Source organism: Meriones unguiculatus, chromosome X (genome assembly GCF_030254825.1).
Source record: "Meriones unguiculatus strain TT.TT164.6M chromosome X, Bangor_MerUng_6.1, whole genome shotgun sequence".
Lineage (NCBI taxonomy): Eukaryota > Metazoa > Chordata > Mammalia > Rodentia > Muridae > Meriones > Meriones unguiculatus.
The window spans coordinates 159,890,054-159,906,363 of record NC_083369.1 but is presented as its reverse complement, the minus strand read 5'-3'; the positions used below and the strand labels follow the sequence as shown (position 1 = coordinate 159,906,363).

Genomic DNA, 16,310 nt, shown 5'->3' with positions numbered 1-16,310 from the left:
TCAAAGAAGAGATAACACCAATACTCTTCAAATTATTCTACAAAATAGAAACAAAAGAAACACTACCAACCTTATTCTATGAGGCCACAGTCACCTTGATACCTAACCGCAAAAAGACCCTACAAAGAAAGAGTAATTTAAACCAATCTCGCTTACGAGCATTGACACAAAAATACTCAATAAAATACTGGCAAATTGAGTCCAAGAACACATTAAAGATAATGTCCACCATGACCAAATAGGCTTCATCCTAGGAATGCAAGGGTGGTTCAACATAAAAATATCCATCAGTGTAATCCATCACATAAACAAACAGAAGGGGAAAAAGCCCTTAATCCATCACATAAACAAACAGAAGGGGAAAACAGCCCATGATCATCTCCTTAGATGCGGAAAAAGTATTTGACAAAATCCAACACCCATTCCTGTTTAATATTTTGGAGATATCAGAGATACAAGATACATACCTAAACATAATGAAAGGAATATACAGCAAGGCTATAGCCAACATCAATTTAAATGGAAAGGAACTTAAACCAATCCTACTGAAATCAGGGACAAGATAAGACTGCCCACTCTGTCCCTATCTCTTCAACATAGTACTTGAAGTCCTAGCAATAGCAATAAGACAACTAAAGGAGAGCAAAGGGATGGAAATCTGAAAGGAAGAAGTCAAAGTAATTTGCAGATGATATAATTGTATACATGAATGACCGCAAAAATTCTACCAGAGAACTCCTTCAGCTAATAAACACCTTCAGCAAACTGGTTGGATACAAAATTAACTAAAAAAATCTGAAACTCTTCTGTATACAAAAGACAAACTGGCTGAGAAAGAAATTAGGGAAATAACACACTTCACAATGGCCACTAATAACATAAAGTACCTTGGTGTGACACTAACTAAGAAAGTGAGAGGCTTAAATGAAAAAAAAAATAACTTCATGTCTCTGAAGAAAGAAATTGAAGACAATATCAGAAGATGGATCAGTAGGATTGTTATAGAGAAAATGGCTATCTTTTCAAAAGTAATCAGATTAAATGCAATTCCCATCAAAACACCAACACAATTCTTTACAGAACTTGACAGAACAATTCTCAATTTCATCTGGAATACCAAAAAATCTAAAATTCCTAAAACAATTGTATACAGATCTTCTAGGGGTACCCACATCCCTGAGCTCAAGCTGTACTATAGAGCAACAGTAATAAAAACGGGATGGTAACAGTCTGAAGGATCAATGGAATTTAATTAAAGTCCCAGAAATAAACCCACACACCTATGGAAAATTAATTTTTCTCAAAGAATCCAAAACCATACAATGGAAAAAAAAGCATCTTCAACAAATGGTTCTGTTCTAACTGGATGTCTACATGTAGAAAAATTCAAATATTTATCACCTTGCACAAAACTAAAGTGCAAGTGGATGGAAGACCTCCACATCAAACCAGAAACAAAATCTGTTAGAAGAAAAAGTGTGGAAGAGCCTTGAACTCATTGGCACAGGAGACAACTTCCTCAACAGAACACTATCAGCAGAGGCTCTAAGCTCAACAATCAATAAATGGGACCTCATGAAACTGAAAAGCTTCTGTAAAGCAAAAGACACTGTCATCAGAACAAAACAACACCTTACAGACTGGGACAAATTTTTCATCAACCCTACATCTGGCAGAGGGCTAAGTTAAACACCAACAAATCAATAATCCAATTTAAAAATGGGGTAGAAAGCTAAACAGAGAATTCTCAACAAAGGAATATTGAATGGCAGAGAAAAACTTAACCAGATGTTCAATGTCCTTAGTTATCAGAACCACACTGAGATTCTACCTCACATCCATCAGAATAGCTAAGATCAAAAACTCATGGGTTGACACATGCTGGAGAGGTTGTGGAGGAAGGGAAACCCGCCTCCATTACTGGTGGGAATGTAACTTTGTTCAACCATTTTAGAAATCAATCTGGCGCTTTATCTATAAAATTAGGAATAGTGCTACATCAAGATACAGCTTATACCACTTCTGGACATATATCCAAAACATGCTAAACTATACAACAAGAACATTTGCTCAATTATGTTCCTAGCAGCATTGTTCATAATAACCAGAATCTGGAAACAAAATCAAATGAAGATTGTGTGGAACATTCACACAATGGAATACAACACAGAAAACAAAAACAAGGAAATCATGAAATTTGCATGCAAATTTGGGGAACTATAAAAGATCATCCTGAATGAGGTAACCCAGAAGTAGAATGACACATGTGGTATATACTCACTTATAAGTGAATATTAACCATATAATATAGGATAAACATATTCAAATAAAAAATCTATAATTCTAAAGAAGCTAAACATCAAGGAGAACCCCAGGGAAGAGGCTGAAACCTCATTAAGAAGGGCAAACAGTATAGATATCCAAAGTAGGCCAAGACAAGGAACAGGATAAGAGTCTTCCTCAGGGGGCCTATGAAAGACTCTACCCATCAAGATATGGATGGAGATACTGAGACTCATAACCAAACTTTGGACAGAGTGCAGGAAAGGGAGCTAGAAATAAAAGGGGGATAGAAAGACCTGGAGGGGACAGGAACTATACAAGGAGACCAAAAGTGCCAACAAACCTGGGCCCAAAAGGATGCTGTCTAAACTGTCTCACGATTTAGACTGATACTCCAACCAATGACAATGCATTGATAGGACCTAGATTCCCTGTTCAAAGAAAGCCCGTAGGCTGCTCATTTTCCAAGTAGGTGCCCTAGTGAGGGGTACAAAGGTCGTCTCCGACATGAACTCAGTGGATGGCTCTTTGGGCTCTTTGTTCACCTCCCCTGGGAGTTGCAGTCTTGCCAAGCCACAGAGGAAACTGATGCAGCCAACCTTGATGAAACCTGATAAGCTGCAATCAGATATATGGGGAGTTGGTACTTCCCTATCAGGCTACTAGGGAAAGGGCATAGGTGGAGAAGAGGGGGGGTGGGTAGGACTGAGAAGAGATGGAGGGGGCTACAGCTGGGATACTAAGTGATTAAACTGTAATAAATAAAAGAACCTGGATGGGTGGGAGTTGAAGGGGTAGGAGAGGGTGGCTGTCTATGGGGTCTAGAAAGAATACTCGCCACAGTGTTTTTATTCTGCCTTATCTGAATCAGCAGAGCCTAACCCCTCTTCTAGAGCCTGCTTCCATTCCCCTCTCAGAAAGTTTCTTTAACTGACTTGCCTCTCCAGGGAGTGTAAGGGATGACTTACAATGTCACATTCTCATACCAAAATCTATACACCTAAAGAAGCTAATCAAGAAGGAGGACCCTGGGTAAGATGATCAATCCTCATTCTGAAAGGCAAAATGGATGAACAAGGGATAGAAGAGGGAGAAAACAGGGAACAGGAAAGGTGCCTACCACAGAGGGCCTCTGAAAGACTCTACCCTGCAAGGTATCAAAGCAGATGATAAGACTCATAGCCAAACTTTGGACAGAGTGCAGGGAATCTTATGAAAGAAGGGGGAGATAATAAGACCTGGAGGGGACAGGAGCTCCACAAGGAGAGCAACAGAACCAAAAAGTCTGGACACAGGGGTGTTTTCTGAGACTGATATTCCAACCAAGGACCATGCATGGAGATAACCTAGAACCTCTGCACATAGGTAGCCCATGGCAGCTCAGTGCCCAAGTTGGTTCCCTAGTAATAGGAACAGGAACTCTCTCTGACATGAACTCAGTGGCTAGCTCTTTCGACACCTCCCCCTAAGGGGGAGTTTCAGCCTTACCAAGCCACAGAGGAAGACAATGCAGCCACTCCAGATGAGACTTGATAGACTAGATCAGATGGAAAGGGAGGAGGACCTCCCGAATCAGTGGACTGGGAGAAGGGCATGGGTGGAGAAGGGGGAGGGAGAGTGGGATTGGGAGGGAAGAAGGGAAAGAGCTACAGAGGGGAATACAAAGTAAATAACTGTAATTAATAAATATATAAATTAAAAAATACATATGCCATGTGAATATATGGATAACATTTATTTATTTCAAAAGATAAGTGGATATGAAATGAATTTACTTTGGTATTTGAAAAATATTTTAAGCCTACTTCAAGGGGAAATGGTTTCAACTATACTGTTTTTATGCTTGTACAGTTTCATGACTGAATGCACTACCTATGTTAATATAGTAGAAGATATTACTAAAAAAAAAAAACAAAACATAGAAAAAGACACCCCACAGACTCTGTCATCTCCGCATGCCATCTGGTGACACACTGATAAACATATAGCACACAATAAATAAGTAAATTATTTAATTACTAAATCAATAAATTTAGGTCAGAAACTTAGAACTGAAAAGGTAATCAAAGCTATGATAATTGTATGTTAATGGAGAAAAAAAGACCTATATGGCCTCCTGTGTCATGCTCGCTCAGTCCGGGAGGGCCAGGCCAAGCTGTGGTGGCGATGGTGGCTGGGCACAGGGGCTGTACGGTGTAGATAAGCTGGCCTTCAGGGACGTGTGGTCTGTGATCTGGCGCTCTGAGCTGGGTCAACCCAAATCAGGAGCAGCCTCACACTCAGAGGCAGTGTTGACAGACACCCTCCTGAGTAGAGCCAGCTGGCCCTACTCAATTTCCCCTTTGTGGCTGATCTTGTTAGCCAGCTGGGGCTCCCTCACCCCAAACCTGGCCACATGGTGGCTGCGAACTCGTGACTTCCTTAAAGTTTCCCATGTCTCAATGAACTCCTGCATATAAGGAGCTCTACACCCTAAAAGTGGCTATGAAGAGTGGGAATCCTCCTGACGCACCCACAACACAGAAGAGTCTGAAGAGGGTCCTTCTGCACTCACAGCCCCTAGAGGCCACCAAGAGCTTCCCTGCAGAAGTGGAGATGATTAACAACAAAGTGGGGAATGAATTCTCTCACCTGTGTTATGATTCTCAAAAACAAGAGAAGGACATAAATTGTAACCAGGAAGAACAAGGAAATAGTAGTGCTATGAGGAAAAAGTGCAAAAGCCAGAAGGCTAGCTCCTCATATGTGCAGAATTGTGTGAAAGAAAATCTGGGACTCCTAGGGTTGAGGCAGCATGCAGACACCAAGTGATGAGGATAACGACTCTTCTTTCAGTGACTGTCTGTCTTTTCCCTTATCTAGTCTCCATTTTGGAGACTGATACTGTGACTTCAGATGAATATAAAGAAGTCTCAGTGAGACATTCCCAGACTGATCTTAGTGTTAAAAACAGAAGTCATAGTGCAAGGTCCCAAAAGTGGCCTTGGACTGAGACAGAGTCTGTGTCAGGCTTGTTGATGAAAAGACCTTGTTTTCACGGTAGCAAATTAAGGAGTCTCCCATGCAGAAAGAGTCTGGTAAAGAGCAGCTCCTCACAGAGGACACAGAAGCAGAAGGAGAGGCTTCTAGTGCATAGGAAGAAGTGGGAGGTGCTGGCCCATAGGAAGTATGCGCTCCTCCCCAGCTCCAGTAGCTCCAGTGAGAATGACCTCAGCAGCGACTCCTCTTCCAGCTCCTCCATGGATGGAGAAGAGGACCTGTGTGCGCCTGCGAATGAGAACCCCAGCAACACTGCTATCCCCTCAGGAAGTACTGATGAAGATGTTGTGGTGATAGAAGCTTCCTAATGTTACCTTAACTGACAGTCAAGTGAAGATTGTTACAGTTGGAGAAAGCTATTGGTCTCGTTCAACCCTTGGGCTCACCAGACCTCCCTGGAGCCAAAATTCAAGTTTTCATACAGGGCGGTCACAGGAGCCTTGAAACCGCAGTAGGGTCTCTACTGTTATACAGCCCCTGAGGCAGAATACAGCAGAAGTTGTGGACCTTACTGTTGATGATGAACCTACTGTAGTACCAACTACTTTTCCTAGAATGGAATCATAAACTACTAGCGTTTCCGTTAACAATTCAAATCCATCTACCTCTGAGCAAGCCTCTGATACTACTTCAGCTGTGGCCAGTGGCCAGCCTTCCACAGTGTCAGAGACTTCAGCTACTCTTACAAGCAATAGTGCGGCTGGTTCTTCTGTGGGAGATGACTTAAGGAAAAATGAATGTAGTGCTGTCTCCAAAACTGGCCCTCCTGCAATGCCAAGGCTACCTTCTTGCTGCCCCCAGCACTCACCATGCAGAGGGACACCACAGAGTCACCATGCATTAGCACATCCACACTCAGTTTTTTTTTTTTTTTTTTTAGCAGCATGGCCACCATTTTCAGAATCATTCACACCACCACCATACTCCCCATCCATCTGTCCCAGTTTCTCCTTCTTTCAGTGTCCCTGCTTGCCCTGTGGAAAGACCTCCTCAAGTACAGGCACCTTGTGCAGCAAATAGCAGCTCTGGTTCCAGCTACTATGACCAGACGTTACCAGTCGATCTGAGCAACAGTGTTCTCAGGACTCATGGTAGTGGGGGTTTCCGTGGTGCATCTGCCTTTGACCCTTGCTGCCCTGTTTCTTCTTCCTGGACTGTAGTCTTTGACCATCAGGAGGCTGCTGCAGCCCCAACTCAGCCTTTATCAATAAATGGCTATGGCTCCAGCATGGTTGTGCAGCTTGAGCCCTAGCCCCAGCCACCTCCACAGCCTTCTCTCTGATCATGTCAACATTGTATGCCACCTCCTTATGCTTCCTTGACAAGACCACTGCACCATCAAGCCTTTTCTTGCCCTCACTCTTATGGAAATATCCCTCCTCAGACTCAGCCTTCCCCTCAAGTGGCTTATGTTATTCCACATCCTATACATGCTTTCCATTCTTAGATATCTTCTCATGCAGCATCTCACCTTGTGGCATCCCTGCCGCCAAGTCACTTAGGCAGTACTGGTACATCTATCCTTCAGCATCTTCCTCCTGCTCACCAGCCAATTTCACACCATATTCCAGCCCTAGCCCCTCTATCCCAGAGGCTGTACCCTCATGAATTGATGAAAAGGATGGAAGTTCAGAGGAGGTGGATGATGCCACATCCAAAGAGGGCACATGAATGCCCCCCGCCCCATCCACATAGGATGCATGCACCCAAACTATAGCCATGGGCATCATATTCATGTGCCTAAAACCATATCCTCACATCATCTCCATGCTCCAGAGAGAACTGCTTGGAACTGGGGATTGAAGCTGGAGTGACTGCAGCTACCTACATGCCTGACACTCTTCACCCTCACTTGGCCTATTACCGTGTCCCACCTCGACTTCATCACCTACAGTTAGGAGCACTTCCTTTAATGGTCCCTGACATGACAGGCTATCCTCACATCTGCTACATTTCCTCAGGACTGGATAGAATGTCATTTAGAGGTCCTTTCAGAGGCAATTTTGAGGAACTGATTCATCTGGAAGAAAGATTAGGAAATGCCAATAGTGGAGCACCCTCGGGATGTAGTTAATTTAAGAATTAACTACTCCCTAATAGAGTGCATCTACTAATGGGATATATAGCCAGGGGTTTTGTTGTTGTTGTTGTTCCTTAAGCTACCTATATTCTTACATAGAACAAGTTCCAGAATTATCTGTTCAATTTGTTTTAAGTATAAAATCTTGTATGTGGTATGCAGCTATGTGCAGATGTATTTGTTCATCTACAGAATATCTCTGTGAAGGTGTATAAGATATTAGAGTGATAATGTCTGGGCTGTGAAAGAGATAGATGAGGAGAAAGGTACAGGAAGAATAGTGGATAGCCTTGTTCTTGTACCTTGATAATTTTACACTTGTGTGCATGTATGTCTATTCAGAAATTCCTTAGCATGAAAGCAACATATTCTTCACACTGTTACTGGACCACAGTGCTTCATAAAACCTGTAAATGACAATATCTGAGATTAAACCATACCTCAAGAAAGCTTTTTCTTTCATGTGTTAGGTTGACCACCTTGAAAATACAATTTGCAGGTACCACAGCCACACTGGTTACAGCTGCTGGCTCTCCAGGATTGATGTTAATACACAGATGCTTAACCAGCACTTCCAGAAACTATTTGTGGCAGTGGCAGTAAGTACATATATATATATTTAAAACAAAGTGTCTCTGTAGCAAAGAAACCTGGTTTGATTCTTACTACCCACATGAAGGCTCACAACCATCTTTCACTCAAGGTCCAGGATATCCAAAGCCTTCCTCTGACCTCAAGGACACCAGACAAGACATATATTCAAGCAGTCATACATAACATAAAAATAAATAAACTAATGAATGAATTAGGGTCTCATGTGTTCCAGGCTGGCCTTTACCTCCTTGTTTAACCGAACTGATCTCCTGACTTTCCTACTCTGTGCTCAGTGTGCTAGGACTATAAGTGTACACCAACACATCTGAGTTTTAGCTTTTTTTTTTAAATTTCAGTTTTAAAGTTACTTTGTCTTCGGTTTTGTATGTTTGTATCAGGAGCTGGGGGAGAGATATGCACATGCTATGATCCATGAATGGAGGTGATAGCTTGCTGGAGTCAGTTCTCTCCTTCCACCACTTTGGATTTGGGTACTAAATTTTGGTCCTCCTGCTTGGTAGCAATCACTTTTATCAAGGGGCCATCCTAGTGGTTCCACTTTTTTTTTCATTTTCATTTTATTTTTATGGTGCTAGGCTTTCATATGCTATTTAAGAGTTCTCTTTAATACTAAACTATATCCTCAGTCCTCTAGCTTTAGTAAATATTCTAAAATTTTATCTGTTTTGAGTGTTTCCATGTTACCTGTGTGCACCAAACATGTGCATATTGCCAGTAGTGGCTAGAAGAAGCCATTCTATGCCCTAAAATTGTAGTTCGGGGTGATTGGAGGCCACCGTGTAGGTGCAAGGAACAAAACCCTTGTCTTTCTGCCAGAGCAGCAATTACCCTTAATTATTGAGCTGTCTCTCCAGCTTACATAAGTTTGGTTGGGGTTTAATTTGGTTTTGTTTTGTTACTGCTTTTGGCACAGGGTCTCTCTATTATGTAGCTCTGTCTATCCTAGAACCGGATATGTAGACCAGAGTGTCCTTGAACTCCCAGAGATCCTTCTGCCTCTCCTTGAGTGCTTAGGTTATTGGCATATTCCACCACATCTGGCTTTTTTTATTATTATCTTTTAAGGGAAAATCATCCATTTATTGTTTAAATATCACAGGACAACATCTGAATTTCAGGAGCACAATTTCAGATGCTTTACTTTTTCAATAAAGCAGAATATAATAGAAAAAAATTAGTTTCCAGTAATATCTATACCTCTATTTAGAATAAAGTCTTCCACATAAGCAAAGCTTCAACTGGAGCAACTGATTCTCATGCCTGTATAAAGTTCATCCTTATAGTCAGAATGATGTCCTATGTAAATGGCCACAGATGAAAGACTCAGTGGCACTCGAAGTATTTTTTATTGAATCCCACACTTAGTAGTTCAGTGAATTTTGAAAATCAGTTTACCTGTAACCATGCTGGCAAGTTCTTCAGAAAGATTTGCTAAAGAAAGAATACTGAAAAAAAAAAAACAAAAAAAAAACAATGTCATAAAGGATGAAGCTCTGCTGTCCTAATCCTCCTGTACCTTACACTCCGCTCCTCTGTCATGAGGGTAATTCATAGAACCCCTGTCAGCTTTCTGGCTCTACATAGTCACATAATCAGGGTTGACTGAATTGGAGAATTAGAAATGGCCAGAACCTGTCTTCTTTCATGTCCAGGGTACTTTAGATGCAATCTGGGATTTTTAGGAGGAGACTAACAGTCCTTCATCTATTAAAGAGGTGGGTACGGAGTGTAGTTTCTCAGATAATTTGTTTGTTTTAAAGACATGTTCTTGCCAAGTAACATGCACAGCTTAAATAATACTAAATAAAAACTCTTTGGTGATAAGGTAACTAAGTCTAATTGGTATTCCTATTTTATTGAACTTTTCTTATTATTTTGGTTATCTTTTTCAGATTGTTAGTTTAGTTTATGAGTATGTAGTGCTATATTTACTTGTTTGTTTGAGGTTTCTGATGTTGACTCACTGGAACATATGTTTTATGTTGACCAATATTAAGCATATATCTCTTCTAGATTAACCCAACCAGAACAATATCTGCAGGAAAAGTGAATCTTGATACCCTTTGGACATATCCAAAGGTAATTTGGATGGAGAGGATATGCAGGACAGTCACAAGTCTCAGGTAGTTTATACTAGCCATGAAATTATTTACCTCTGAAGCACTGGGAGTAAAGATGTGTGTCACCACAGGGGTGGCATGTGTTCATGAGTACAGGCACTGGTGTGCAGGTCAGAAGACAGCCTTGGGTGCCAGTCCTCTCCTTCCTCCTTGTTTGAGGCAGGTTCTTTTAGTTTTCACTGTAAAAGAGCTACCAGGCTTGTACAGCTGGCTTCTGTGGAATCTGTCTGCAGCTCCCCTGACTGTAAGTACTAACCAGTCCTACTTTGTGTGGATTCTGGGATCCAAATTTAGCTTCTCATATTTCTATACAATCTTTTTTTCAGTGATAAGTGTGCGAGGCAATCACTCTATCCCTGAACTCTATATGTAACCTGTGTGATATCTTTTCATACTGTAGAATAACTTTCAAATACAAAATTGCAAACTGCTACAGTTCAAATGAAAAGATAACACATTTATTATATCTTAATCTTGCCAGAAAAAGCATTTTATTTATTTAGAAATGTTTGTGTATCAGTGACAACTTGATGAGAACTAGAGAAACAAGCTGAATCCATTTCTTTCCCTGAAGTAAACCTGTAGTCAGAAATTGATATTATTAGCACAGGTACACAGCAGTTAAAAAAAGAGAAATGAAACTGTAGGCCAAACCCCGCCTAGCGCAGCTAATGGCTTCAGAGTTGAGGAGAAGCATTGTGTTGTTTTGTTTTTTAATGGTGTTTGGTTTGGTTTTGCTTTTAAGATAAAATCACACTCTGTATAGCCCACACTCACCTGGAGCTGGCTACATGCTGTCCTGACAACTATCAGCAGTCCTTTGGTTTCTGTCTCCCAAGTACTGAAATTAGGATGCGTGAGGCCCAGCTGTTATTAAAATATTGACGCTTACTATTTGGCTCTCTAGATTTTGGTCTCATCCATAAGAAGCTATAGAGTAAGGTAAGGGGCTCTGTTTTTTTTTTTTTTTTTTTTCTATTTTTGATATTTTAAGGGCTACAAACCTCCTGATGGAGGACCTTCTGAGTACCAGACTGTTCCACTAAATAAAATAAAAGATTTTTGTGTGCACTGCAAACAGTGAGTAATTGACGAGACGTCAGGGCCAAGGATGTAACACAACAGCAGAATGCATGCCTGATACTCCCAAGTCCCTTGGTTCAACCCCCAAACCAAAACTCAGAAATGATTTAGTCAAAGACTTTTTTAACACATGAGAAAGACTCAGGCAAATTACATTTGCTAATATACAGTACCTTTGAAATAGCAGTAAAAAAAGAATTTTGAACAATGCTCAAATTATTTAGTTAATAATTACTCTTTTTACTTATGTTTATTCCTCAGTAATTATATTAATGTATCTCATATCTTTCAAATAACCATAAATATTTTTTCATTGTATAGGATACTCAGTCCACAGCAAAATTAACAATTGAGACATATAATACAGCTAGACAGTAACATGTTTGCTGCTCTTAAAATATACAATTTTGGGATGGCAAGCTGGCTTAGTGAATAAAGGTCCTTGATGCCAGGCTGAAAAAATGTTCACTGTTGTATAATTACTATGTGCTATCCTGATTTGGACACTGGAGCATCCAACAATCTAAGTTCAATCCGCAGGACCATACAAGAGAAAGATAAATGATTCCTGCCTGTTGCCCTCTTACTTCCACATAGTATATTCATCCACACAATCAAAAAAATGTAAGGTTAGGGGAGGTTTGGTTTGTTTTTTTGTTTTTTGATTTTTCTTTGTTGTTGTTATTTGGTTGGTTGTTGTTTTGTTTGTTTGTTTGTTTGTTTGTCTGTTTTTCAATGCAGTTTATTCAGGAACCTTGAACAATCATCTGACCCTGGGGAAAGCCAGCCCAAAGCTTAAATAGCCTCTGGGTAGCCAACCTCAGCGTGCCACGTGGGCAATGCAGATAGGTCCACATACATGGAAGCAAGCCAGATCCTCGGCCTTAGCCAAATGTGGAGTTGTTCGTGACAGAGAGCACTCACCATCGGGAAGGTGGAAGGCAGAAACCAGCTCCTTCTTTAAGGCACGGCATTACACAGCTCTTTACAGTTCCCCCTTTTTGTTTTAGACGCATCAGGCAAGAGTAGAGGTCTGATATCTGATATTAGAAATAAATTGGGACTTTGTACTGATGTTCATTTAGGTGTCATCCACCCAAAGAGCATCAGACCCGTCTGATACCTTTTTCTCAGATGCAGGACCTGGGGCATCAACCCGCATGCAATCAGACATGCTCTTCTCTGGGTAGGAAGCAGCTGATCCTGAGTGCAGTGCTTAGCCTCACATCCTGGGCGTAACATTTTAGCTTTTTATGGTAGCCAACCATGCTTGGGGAGAATGTCCTGCTTCAATGGCTGTAAAGGCCTGAATGGTCATGGCTGCATTACTCTGTTGTGAGACTCTAATCTTGCATATATACCACAGGCAAACCAAGGAGACCAACACCAGAAGGCCTGCTAACGCTCGCATGTCCGCCCATTCCTTCAGATGATTCATGGCTGCAGCAATCCATGATGATAATCCTGTGGCTAGTCCTGCGTCCACTCTGGTAGAATTTACCGAGACAATGGCCACTCTCAGCTGCTCCATCGTAGTATCGAATTCTCCAGTCCAATTACCTAAAATATAGCTCGACAATTGTTTAGACAGATTTGCAGCACAGGAAAAATTCTCATGTTGTATGCTAATGACTCAAAGTCCAGCATACTTTCATTGACAGCCAAGTTGAGCAATTTGCCATAGAGTATCAATTTGCTCCTGCACGAGGTCAATCCTCTGATTGAACACTATCAAGCCTCCTTTTAGTTGAGCATTAGTTCCTTTTTGTACATCTAAGGCATGAGCTACATTGGCTAAAAGATTATTCAGGGTCTGAGCAGTCTGCACAGTATGACTCATGGCTAATGCCGCGGTGGTAGCTCCAATAGCCGCCAATGAGATGGCAGTAACAATGGTGGCTGTAGTTCCAAGATCCCTTTTCTGTCTGAAGAGAGTCATAGCGTGAGGGGCATCAACGAGCACAGGCACCCAGCTAGGCATGAGAGTAACCAGGGCATACCTAAATTCGCTAGCATTCCAGCATTGGGCAAAAAAGCAAGTATCATTACCACAATTACTTGGCTCTATCTGGCTATCAATGAATAAAAATGGGGGTTATAAACAAACAGGTGTGGACTTATAGGAAATATTATGAGAAGCCTTAACCCCCTCTTTGGAACATCCTGCATCAGTTCTAGAACTAGCAGTGGTGGTGTCCCAGGTCTGAGTAGGTTCAGGAGACTATTGCCCCCAGGGGCGAGATGTGCTCCATGTAAATTGACTAACTCCATGTTTTCCTCCACTTTTGAAAGTCATTTAAGGTTCTTAAATTATCTTTTCTTTTTTTTTAATTTTTTGTCAATTACACTTTATTCATTCTGCATCCCCCCATAAGCCCCTCCCTCCTCCCCTCCCAAACCCACCCTCCCTCCCCTTTCTGCATGCATGCCACTCCCCAAGTCCACTGATAGGGGAGGTTCTCCTCTCCTTTCTGATCTTAGTCCATCAGTTCACATCAAAAGTGGCTGCATTGTCCTCTACTATGGACTGGTAAGGCTGCTCCCCACGAGGGGGAGGTGATCAAAGAGCAGGCCAATCAGATTATGTCAGAGGCAGTCCCTCTTCACATTACTATGTAGCCCACTTGGAGACTGAGCTGCCATGGGCTACATCTGTGCAGGGGTTCTAGGTTATCTCCATGACTAGTCCTTGGTTGGAGTATGAGTCTATGGGAAGTTCCATGTGTTCAAATTTTCTTCTTCTGTTGCTCTTTGTGGGGGCCCTGTCCAGCTCTTACTATTTCCCAGTTCTTACATAAAATTCCATTCACTCTGCCCAACAGTTGCCCATCAGGCTCAGCATCTGCTTTGGTAGTCTGTAGGGCAGAGGCTTTCAGAGGCCCTCTGTGGTAGGTTCCTAGGTTGTTTCCTGTTTTCTTCTTCTTCTGATGTCCATCCTCTTTGCCTTTCTGGATGGGGATTGGACGTTTTAGTTAGGGTCCTCTCTCTTGCTTAGTTTCTTTAGATGCACAGGTTTTAGTGGGTTTGTCCTATGTTGTATGTCTATATGAGTGAGTATATACCGTGTGTGTCTTTTTGCTTCTGGGACAACTCACTCAGGATGATCCTTTCCAGGTCCCACCATTTACCTGCAAATTTCATGATTTCCTTATTTTTCACTGCTGAGTAATATTCCATTGTATAGATGTACCACAATTTCTGCATCCATTCTTCAGTTGACGGGCATCTGGGTTGTTTCCAGCTACTGGCTATTACAAATAAAGCTGCTACAAATATGGTTGAGCAAATGTCTTTTTTGTGTACTTGAACCACTTTTGGATATATGCCCAGGAGTGGTATGGCTGGATCTTGGGGACGCGCTATTCCTAGTTGTCTGAGAAAGCGCCAGATTGATTTCCAGAGTGGTTGTACAAGTTTACATTCCCACTAGCAGTGGAGAAGGGTTCCCCTTTCTCCACAACCTCTCCAGCATGTGTTGTTACTTGAGTTTTTGGTCTTGGCCATTCTGATGGGTGTAAGGTGAAATCTCAGGGTTGTTTTGATTTGCATTTCTCTAAAGGCTAATGAGGTTGAGCATTTCTTGAAGTGCTTCTCTGCCATTCGATATTCCTCTGTCGAGAATTCTCTGTTTAGCTCTGTTCCCCATTTTTTAAGTGGATTACTTGGTTTGCTGCTTTTCAGCTTCTTTAGTTCTTTATATATACTGGATATGGGTCCTCTGTCAGATAAAGGGTTGATGATGATTCTTTCCCAATCTGTAGGCAGTCGCTTTGTTTTGATGACTGTGTCCTTTGCTTTACAGAAGCTTTTCAATTTCATGAGGTCCCATTTATTGATTGTTGCTCTTAGAGCCTGTGCTGTTGGTGTTCTGTTCAGGAAGTTTTCTCCTGTACCAATGAGTTCTCGGGTATTCCCCACTTTTTTTTCTAGCCGATTTAATGTGTCTGGTTTTATGTTGAGGTCTTTGATCCACTTGGACTTCAGTTTTGTGCAGGGTGATAAGTGTGGATCTATTTTCATTTTTCTACATGTGGACATCCAGTTGGACCAGCACCATTTGTTGAAGATGATATCTTTTTTCCATTGTATGGTTTTGGCATCTTTGTCAAAGATCAAGTGTCCATAAGTGTGTGGGTTTATTTCTGGGTCCTCTGTTCAGTTCCATTGATTCACCATTCTGTTTCTATGCCAGTACCATGCAGTTTTTAAAACTGTTGCTCTATAGTACAACTTAAGATCAGGGATGGAGATACCTCCAGAAGATCTTTTATTGTAGAGGATTATTTTAGCAATTCTGGGTTTCTTGTTATTCCATATGAAGTTGAGAATTTTTCTTTCCAGGTCTGTAAAGAATTGTGTTGGTAATTTGATGGGAATTGCATTGAATCTGTAGATTGCTTATGGTAAGATGGCCATTTTTACTATGTTAATCCTCCCAAGCCATGAGCATGGGAGATCTTTCCATCTTCTGATATCTTCTTCTAATTCTTTATTCAGAGATTTGAAATTTTTTTCATACAAGTCTTTGACTTCCTTGGTTTGGGTTACTCCGAGGTACCTTATGTCATTTGTGGCTATTGTGAAGGGTGTTGTTTCCCTAATTTCTTTCTCAGTCCTTTTGTCTTTTGTATACAGGAGGGCTACTAAATTTTTTTAGTTAATTTTGTATCCTGCCACTTTGCTGAAGGTGTTTATCAGCTGTAGGAGTTCCCTGGTAGAGTTTTTAGGGTCACTCACGTATACTATCATATCATCTGCAAATAGTGATAATTTGACTTCTTCCTTTCCAATTTGTATCCCCTTGATCTCTTTCAACTGTCTTATTGCTCTAGCAAGGACTTCCAGAACTATGTTGAAGAGATATGGAGAGAGTGGGTAGCCTTGTCTTGTCCCTGATTTCAGTGGGATTGCTTTAAGTTTCTCTCCGTTCAGTTTGATGTTGGCTATAGGTTTGCTGTATATTGCCTTTACTATGTTTAGATATGTGCCTTGTATCCCTGATCTTTCCTATACTTTAAACATGAATGGATGTTGGACTTTGTCAAATGCTTTTTCAGCATCTAGGGAGATTATCATGTGGTTTTTTTCTT

The 16,310-nt window shown here is 41.3% G+C and overlaps 1 pseudogene; it reads left to right on the top strand.

Moving 5' to 3' along the window:
- The first annotated feature begins 4,716 nt into the window (after nucleotides 1–4,716).
- Nucleotides 4,717–7,396, top strand: LOC132650012 (E3 ubiquitin-protein ligase Arkadia-like; annotated as a pseudogene).
- The last annotated feature ends 8,914 nt before the right edge of the window (nucleotides 7,397–16,310 follow it).